Here is a 9073-nt window from a genome sequence, read left to right as displayed (position 1 = left end):
GTAAAACGTAGGAAGTCTGTGCCCGTGTTCTTCTTCATGTCCCCTCTACCGTGTCCCAGCCAATGGCTATTCCTGCAGCCTAATTCTCAGAATAAAAAGTGAGGGGAAGCAAATCCTAACCTGACACACAACCAGAAGCAAAGACAGCAGCTGACCTGTAGCTGATGGTATCTGTAAACAATTTATTTATGTGAATAATAAATAGTTGTTGTAAACACTCAGTATTTTTAGCTTATTTGTAATGTAGCATGACCTCAAGAAAATCTGACTCATACAATCCCTTAACCACAAAAGCAAGTAATGTGTAAATGTGTATCCCTCTCCAAAAGGTCATAACTTAAACTGGATCATCAGAAGTCTGTAAGTTCATTTTTTTTTTTTTTTTTTTTTCGAGACGGAGTTTCGCTCTTGTTGCCCAAGCTGGACTGCAGTGGCGCGAGCCTGGCTCACTGCAAACTCTGCCTTCCTGTTTCAAGCGATTCTCCTGCCTCAGCCTCCGGAGTAGCTGGGACTACAGGCACACACCACACCCAGGTAATTTTTTGTATTTTTAGTAGAGACGGGGTTTCACCATGTTGGCCAGGATAGGATGGTCTTGATCTCTTGACCTCATGATCCGCCCACCTCGGCCTCCCAAAGTGCTGGGATTACAGGCGCGAGCCACCGCGCCCGGCCGAAGCCTGTAAGTTCTTAAAAATCTTTTAGTATCTAATTTTGCACTCCAGTTCATAGTATTTGTGTTTGTTTTATAAGCAGTGTTTCAAAATACTTACAACGAGGTAATGTTACTCTCTAGGAAGGTTTCAAACCACATGTACATGTGGCACATCACAGCACTTATGAGAAGCACAACGCTGTGAAACTTCAAATAAAATAAGGTTTTTGCTTTTGTTTCCTGTAGTAGAATAAGTCTATACTGACGCGTTTAAAAAAAACTTTTTAAAATGTAAAACTTAAACGTTTAATAATGTAAAACTTATGAGGTAGCTCGAGTTTTAAATATATGTATACTGAAAAAAATGTAGTTTACATACATAAACAGAGCTCAGCAGAGCTGATGTGTGTACATGTCAACATATGCATGGTTTAAGTGTGCATATTAATGTTAGTTATTTGGTTTTTATTTGGCTAATTATTTTGTTTTTTTATTTGGTTAATTATGATTTTTTAATCCCCAGAGAAAAACAGATCTTCAACAGTTTTTTGATGGAAATAAACAATTTCAGGTTGAGAGAACACATCAACTTCATGCATTCCTTCAGCTTGAAGTCAACTGGGCCTGGGTTGAATCTGGTTCTGTTTTGTTGTTGTTTCATTTTGTTTTTTAGCATTTGACTATGAACAGTCTCTATTTCTAAGTCTTGATTTCCTCATTTATAAAACAAAGCAACTAAATGATATCAAATACACTTGTTTTGAAAATCAAAGAATAAGCACGGCACCCAAGACAATTTTTTGTATCACAGGCACACATGAATGCTTTTTTCCTTTTCCTTTCCTTATCATAAAAACCTATATTTTATGACTTCTACATTTATTCCTAGATGCTCTCATATGCATTATCTCATTTTTACAATAACATTATAAATATAAACACTGTTATGCTATTTTACAGATGAGAGACTTAAAGCACAGAAGGCTAAAACTACCTTTAACTTCTAAAGAAATTTTGTGAGAAGCATCTGAGACTCTTGACAGTTAAAATCCCTATCATTTCAGAAAGTGCAACTGGGGATCACATGTATTTTAAATAATTCTAGTTGAGAATAGTAAAAAGTCGCATTTATGAAGGAAGATTGACATTTTTAAGCTTCCCAATGATTTCATCAAGCTCCTTTAGTACTCCTAGCCTCAGTTTGTTCACTTGCAAAATAAGAATAACCAAAAACAGGAGCTTCATGGATTAATTTTAAGAATTAAATGGGAAAATGTTTATCGACATTTTAGCACAAGCCTGCTTACAATAAACATTTAAAAAGTTATCTATCTTAATAAATATCGATTATTTAAAATGAATATATTTTATTTGTGATTTTGTTTTTCTTGCTTTTTTATTTTTGACAAATCTGCCAGGTGTTCATGAACATTTATTGATCAATTTGAAGTCATCCCATTTCAGTTAAACGGATTTAACTGTATGTATGAAGACGGTAATGATAAATATAAGTAATCTCTAGATGGCACGATTGCAGATGATTTTCAGTTATTCTATTTGTTTATCAATATTTTATACTTTCTGGTAAAATGCATTTATTTTATATGAAGAAACATTATTATATATTAAAACAGACTTTTAATCAAGAAGGCTTAAAGAACTGCATGCAATGTTATAAGGCTCAAAGGTGGGTAATGCATATTCAAAATGCTCAAACTCAGTTTTGTCATATTGTAAGAAAATTGTCTTCATGATCATTTCAAATGTTTGACCGGCCTCCTTTTAGAATTTACTAGAGTGTCATTACTTTTGCTTCTCAACGTGACCAATGAGTAGCTCTAAAGAGAAAAGGCGTTAGCTCTGCCACTTTCTCATTTATTTCACATCTATTTTGTAGTATCTTTAATCCATATTTGATTGCAAGATTTTTTTTGATCACTTGTCAATTTTTGGAGCATTTATGCTTTTAAAATTTGAAAGTATAACTCATAAATCCATACCACTAGGCACACAAAAATCATGTCACAATGTGCTTAAATGAACTAATACATGAGAAAACCATTGTGGTTATCTTCCATTGTGAAATGCTCACTCATTTTGCCTTGAAGTATGTCACTGACCACAGAAGGCATGGAGTTATCTGTCAGAGTGTGATAAATAAACTCAACACAAATATTTAGAATGCTTAATGCCCATCTAACTTTTTAAATTAATATGTGTATATATAAAATATTAATCCACAAATACGTTGTATATATATATGAAAATCAGCAGATATCCTACTTACACTTTGAGATGTTATCATTTCACTTTCAAAAAATGCTGTAATAAATAATTAATCATTTAGTAATTAATAATCATTCATCATTTACATAGTAAATGAGGATACATACTGAAACAATAATATTACACAGCTTCCCATATGCACTCATAAAGTCAAATGAGGAAGACAGATGGTAAACAGTTCAGAAGAAGGAGAAAAGCAGAAGGAAATAAAAGAGTTTAACGAGGAAGCTCATTTAGACACGATGGGCAAAAATCTCTCAAATAACTGGTGTTATGGCTCTTCTAAAAGATTAGAAGCCATGAATCAGGGAACAGTAGGAATGAAGGCTTTGAGTTAGAAAAGAGGAAATTTTATTGTAAAGGACTGTCTAAATCCAATATGACTGTGGTGTAGTGAAAGAGGGGAACAGTTGAATGAGAAGAGGTGTGAGAGGTAGGCAGGAATTAATTATAACAGGCTTTTCAGCCATTGAACGGGTTTTGCATTTAATCTTCATGCAGTAGCAAGGGTTTTATATTGGCTGCATGGATAATAGATTAGATGAGCGAAAAGTAGAAGGCAGAAAACAAATTTGGAGTCCATCTCTGTAAAGCAGGGAGGAGATGATGATTGTTTGAATGAAGGAATAGCATTGAGGATGCAGAAGAGCAGGTGAATTCAAAGTATGTTCTGAGGACTGAACATTCAGGACTTGCTGATAGATTAGATGTATGGTATAAGGAAAAGGGAAGCATCAGGAGAGACTCCAAAACTTTTAGCCTGAGCAACTGGTAGATGGTAAAGGCATCTATATCTATTGGGATGAGGAAAATTGGGGAAGAAGTGTGCTTGAGAGAGTAAATCAAGGGTATCCTTTCAACCAGATTGGGCTAGTGCCTTGGTGATGTAATGTAGTGTTCAAAAGGGAAATTCAAGTTTCTATCTTTTGTAATTGGATGAGTGGTGGCATGATTTACTGAGATGGGAAATAAGAAAGAAACAGATTCGTTCTTACTCTAAATTGGTGAAATTATCAGATCTCTATTTCCGAGGCATATTCAAGAGGCATTTAAGATGAGAGGCTGAATATGAATTTGGGACTGCAAGTTTGGCATGCAAAGGAGAGATCTGGGATCTGGATATATTCATTTTAGAGTTAAAATACTGTTATTTAAAGCAAGGGGTATGGAACCTGGGGAAAGAAATGTAGAGACAGAAGAAAACCTGGTAGCAAGATAGTAGCAAACTCCGTGTTTCCAAAGAAAAATTTTTAAAGTTCCATTCTAGTATTCATGTCTCATAGAAAAAAATCTTAAAATAAACTATAATGGTTTTAAATAAACTCCAGCTTGCTGGTATAGCTTAATGATGTATGAAAGTATGCATTCTCCAAATCACATACAGATGCCCCTCGGCCTAGATTGGGGTTACATCCTGATTAACTCATAATAAATTGAAAATATTGTAACAGAAAAACGCATTTAATTCACCTACCAAACATCATAGCTTAGACCAGCCTACCTTAAACATGCTGAGAACATTTACATAGCTACATTGTCTATAGCTGGACAAAAACATTTTAGCAGAAAGCCTATTTTATAACAAGGGGTTGAACATCTCACATAATTTATTGAATACTGTACTGAAAGTGAAAAATAGAAGTGTAGTTTTTACTGAATGCACACTGTTTTCAAACCATTCCTAAAGTCAAAAAATCAAAAGTCAAACCACTATGAAAAGTGGGAGACTGTCTATATACAGTTTGAAAACTTTTGGCTACTTTTCAGAGTCTAGGTCACTCAGTTGCCTGATACTTTGTAACACTATGTCTCTGTTTCTTACTGTATTCTAATTATTGTTTTTGAAAAATGATTTTATTCATTACAAAACCTCTGCTAGCTGTGGTTAATTACTACTCTACCTTTTTGTGTACCTGTCTCTTCTGCAGGGTATGGAAAATTAAAAACTATACTTCTCAATTTCCCTTGTAACCATGATAGGCAATGCAAATTCAGTTCTTTCAATTAGATGCACCAAAAGACTGAAAACAACTTACCATTATTGGCTATTTTCTGTTGTCAAGTCATGGAGATGCCAGAGTTAGCCTTGTGGAAGTTGAGAGACCTTGATGATGGTCACAAGTCCTGGCATACCAGAGTCTAGTCTGTACTCTCTTGGATGTTAATTGCATTTTAGCTGTGACCAGACTCTGTTTCCAGGGTATAAGCTTCTCTTGGGGAGGGAGCCTGATTCTGGCTTCCTGATCCCTGCATCACAGCCAAGTTAATATATTCTCGCATTCAATAGTTGCAGTTTCAACTCCTGATTCTCCATCTTCCTGCCTGTGTTAGAAAGTAGTAGTTCACCTGGCAAATGAGTGCCATAGTGTTCTGTCAATATTCTAGAAAGGCCATCATAGAGCCCATTGTTCCAGTATTTGCTGCAGTTTTGCAAGAAGTTTTATAAAAACCGATAGTTTCCTAAATCCTTGTCTGCATAAAAATACTGAGAGATATTTTTACTTCCTTTATTAAAACAAGACCCATAGCGTGATTTAACTCTGGGGATAAGCAGAGTATCAGCTGGAATTAAATACTATAAAATTGTTGATAGAGAGGATCCTTCGAATCATGAATTTTTCATTATTTAATTTAGTATAATACATCGATTTATTATGGGTTTACATTGAGAAATACAGACAAACTTAGTAACCAGTACCCAATTTCAAAATTTATGAGATAATTCCTGGGTAAAAAAAAGTGACTGGCAGTTATGATTAACAGTTCACACTCTTATGCTTAATGTCCCTATCCATTACACACAAATTGAAGTAATTTATTTCTAAAAGCACTTTATTAATAGAAAAAGGAAAAGAAGATTCATTTATGTAACTGCACTCATAATAAAATTGTCAGAATCATTCTATTAGAAGAAACAATATACCTTCTTAAAGACACAAATATATCCCTTTTTATGGCTAAAGTATTTGATGTAATTTGATTTATGGCGTAACAATTGAACAACCTAGAAATGCAAAATGTACTCTTTTCAGATTTTGCGATATTCAGAGAGTTCTGAGCTCATATCTATATTTTATTGCTCTATATCAAAAAAATAATGAAAGAACAGGAGTTTGTCGCCCTCAAAAGTTAAGTTTAGTATTCTCTAGTATTAGTCCATTCTCACACTGTTAATAAAAACATACTTGAGACTGGGTAATTTATAGAGGAAAGAGGTTTAATTGACTGAGAGTTCAACATGGCTGAGGAGGCCTCAGGAAACTTAGAATCATGGTGGAAGGGGAAGAAAACATGGCCTGCTTCACATGGCGGCAGCGAGGAGAAATGCCAAGCCAAAGGGGGAAAAGCCTGTTATAAAGTCATCATATCTCATGAGAACTCACTTACTATTATGAGAATAGCAGCATGGGAGAAACTGCCCCCATGATTCAATTACCTCCCACCAGGTCCTTCCCACAACACAACATGTGGGAATTGTGGGAACTATCATTCAAGATGAGATTTGGGTGGGGACACAGCCAAACCATATCATCACTTGTGTGATACTTAAATATGGAAGATATTTTTCAGGCCAGAAGAACAGGTCAAGCACAGTGGCTGGCATACACCAGGTGATCAATAATTATATGTCCAGTGAATAAATGAGTGACTTAAGAGATTCTAAACAACAACAACAAAAATAGGTGATTTGGAAAATCACCATGGATGAGGTTGGCCACACAAGTTTAAACAAAACAGTTATTAAACAGCCATTATGAAGAAAAGAATCAAACATTACTCTGAAATCAGTTAAGCTGGCTTTGGTTCCTAAATATGTGTTTTATTTAATATATTACATGTTCAAATGATGATAAAAAAAAAACTCCAACCTTGATATTTTCTCATCTGTAAAATAGGGATAACAAAGCTTCCCTTGCATAGTGGTGATAAGGGTTACATGATGGGTGCTCAAGAAATCGTGGTTATAGGAATTGCACAAGTATTTTAATTTTTATAGAAAAAAGTGTTTAAACCAAGAAAATTTAAATATCATCCCTTGCTTTTTAAGAAAGAGTAAAGCAAAGTGTTTCTAGAAGGCCTGCCGAGCACTTTAGGTGCCTCGTGACCTGCCATGATAATTCCTCCACTTCTATGAACATCCTTCACTCTCACTACACCTTTTGAGAAAAGATTAAATTCAGTATTGATATGAATCCTGTCTACAGTTTAATTCTCTGATATGTGGGTTCTTCCTCCCACTGATGGAAAAAGAAGTATTAATACAAGTGAAACCATGTCAGCTTTAAATTCAATTTTACAGAATTTTTTTTCACATTTGAAAACTGTGCTAATGAAGGTTAAATTACAAGTGTATGTCTTTATATGTACATAAATATTAATGCCAAATGTGTTCCTGCACATGTGTTATATTGCATGCTTTTCATGTAAGCTGCTGAACCCTCATACCGAACATGGGTACATCCATGTCCCTCAAGGACAATGAGAAAGAACCAAGTGTGCCAAGTCTGTGGTTACATGCAGAGCTGGAAAAGAGGAGGTGACAGAGTAGTTTGGCTAATTCTCAACGTAATTTTGAAACCAACACTCTAGAAGAGAGAGCTTAAAGCTATAGAAATACCTCTGAAATGCTATGCAAAAGTTAAAGACTCATCTTAATTTATTAATCCTATAAATTCACACAAAAATTCTACCAGCTTCTGAAAGAACGTGTCTATTTGCCATCACATCATCCAATAAATAGCATGGTAATAATAAAAGAAGCAAACATAGTTTAATGTTTGGAGTTCAATTCAAACGATCTCATTAAAGTAGAAATGTCTAGTGCATGAGAAGCACAGTAGACTAGTAAAAAGTTAATTAACTCATATTTATTTTCAAAATGCATTTATTAAAAATGAATTACACAGGTAAGTTACGTTTGCCAATTCTTACAGCTACACACTTCCAAGGACATCAGGGCTTTCCTGAATCTAAACTTTTAAAATATCACTACCCCTTTAATACTACCTTGAAGAAATTTTGCTTATGGCATAAGCACTTGTAACACAGGACACAGTAACAAGCGAAAGAAGAAATAAAATTCATCCTGCACCCATGGTGCTAAGTGGGCTTTTTAAGGAACAATTAAAAGGAATAAGTAACTATTTTTACACATTTTCTTGATACATAATAAATTTGGGAAACAGGGAAATCAGCAACTGAGTTGATAATTTCTTTGCACTATGGTGCCTTAGTTGTCTATATAGAGCTTTATTACTCTATAAATATATAATAAAATTTGGAATGATAGGCCCATTTGGCAGTGTAGTGAATAATTAGTAAACTCAAGAGTACAAAATGAATCACATTTTGGCAAATAATTGAAGAAAATACAAACGATGCAACAAAATTCATTGCTGAGGATGTTCAAAAGCTAATTCACATCAACAAATACACTTCACCCAAAGTGACATATTAAAACACATAGATGAAAGGAATACTGGTACTCAGGATAAACTCAACCTAAGCAAGAAAAAAAAAAAAAAACTAATGCGAATCATTATTTTCAAAGAGCAAAATTTATGACATCTAAAGTTTAATGCCCATTTGTGGGCTCAGCCAGCCCCAGTGAAATGTCAATTACCAGAAGACTAACAATCCTCATGTGTAATAGTAAGCCCTAGCCAATCAATAGAAAATTGAAAATACTATAGTACAATGTGGGAACTGTATGACCTGACACAAGATTATACACTGATACAGGGGGTTATAAGCAAGAACATGCTGAATGAATCTTCAGTGAAATGGCCCATACATTGTATCACTTTGATTATCAGATAAGACCTGACACCATAGGAAAAATGACTTATCTCTTGACTTCAGGGAAATACAATAGGATATTAATTAATATACTAGTTTTTTTGTTAAAAGTCTTAGATTTATTCATTATTTTAAAACTAGGTACCTCTTCTTTTTCTTTTATTGAGACAGCAAAGGAAGATCTGCCTGGCTCAGGTATAAAACGTGAGTAGCCAAGTAATGAAGATGCATAGGATGACATCAGAGAACAGGGCGTGGTTTTGCTTTTAATATTTTGCAGTCCCCTTCCAGTTGCCTTTCTACTTATATTCAAGTAGAAGAATTGGTAAAACG

Source organism: Gorilla gorilla, chromosome 1 (genome assembly GCF_029281585.2).
Source record: "Gorilla gorilla gorilla isolate KB3781 chromosome 1, NHGRI_mGorGor1-v2.1_pri, whole genome shotgun sequence".
Lineage (NCBI taxonomy): Eukaryota > Metazoa > Chordata > Mammalia > Primates > Hominidae > Gorilla > Gorilla gorilla.
Note: the sequence above shows the minus strand (reverse complement) of the source record.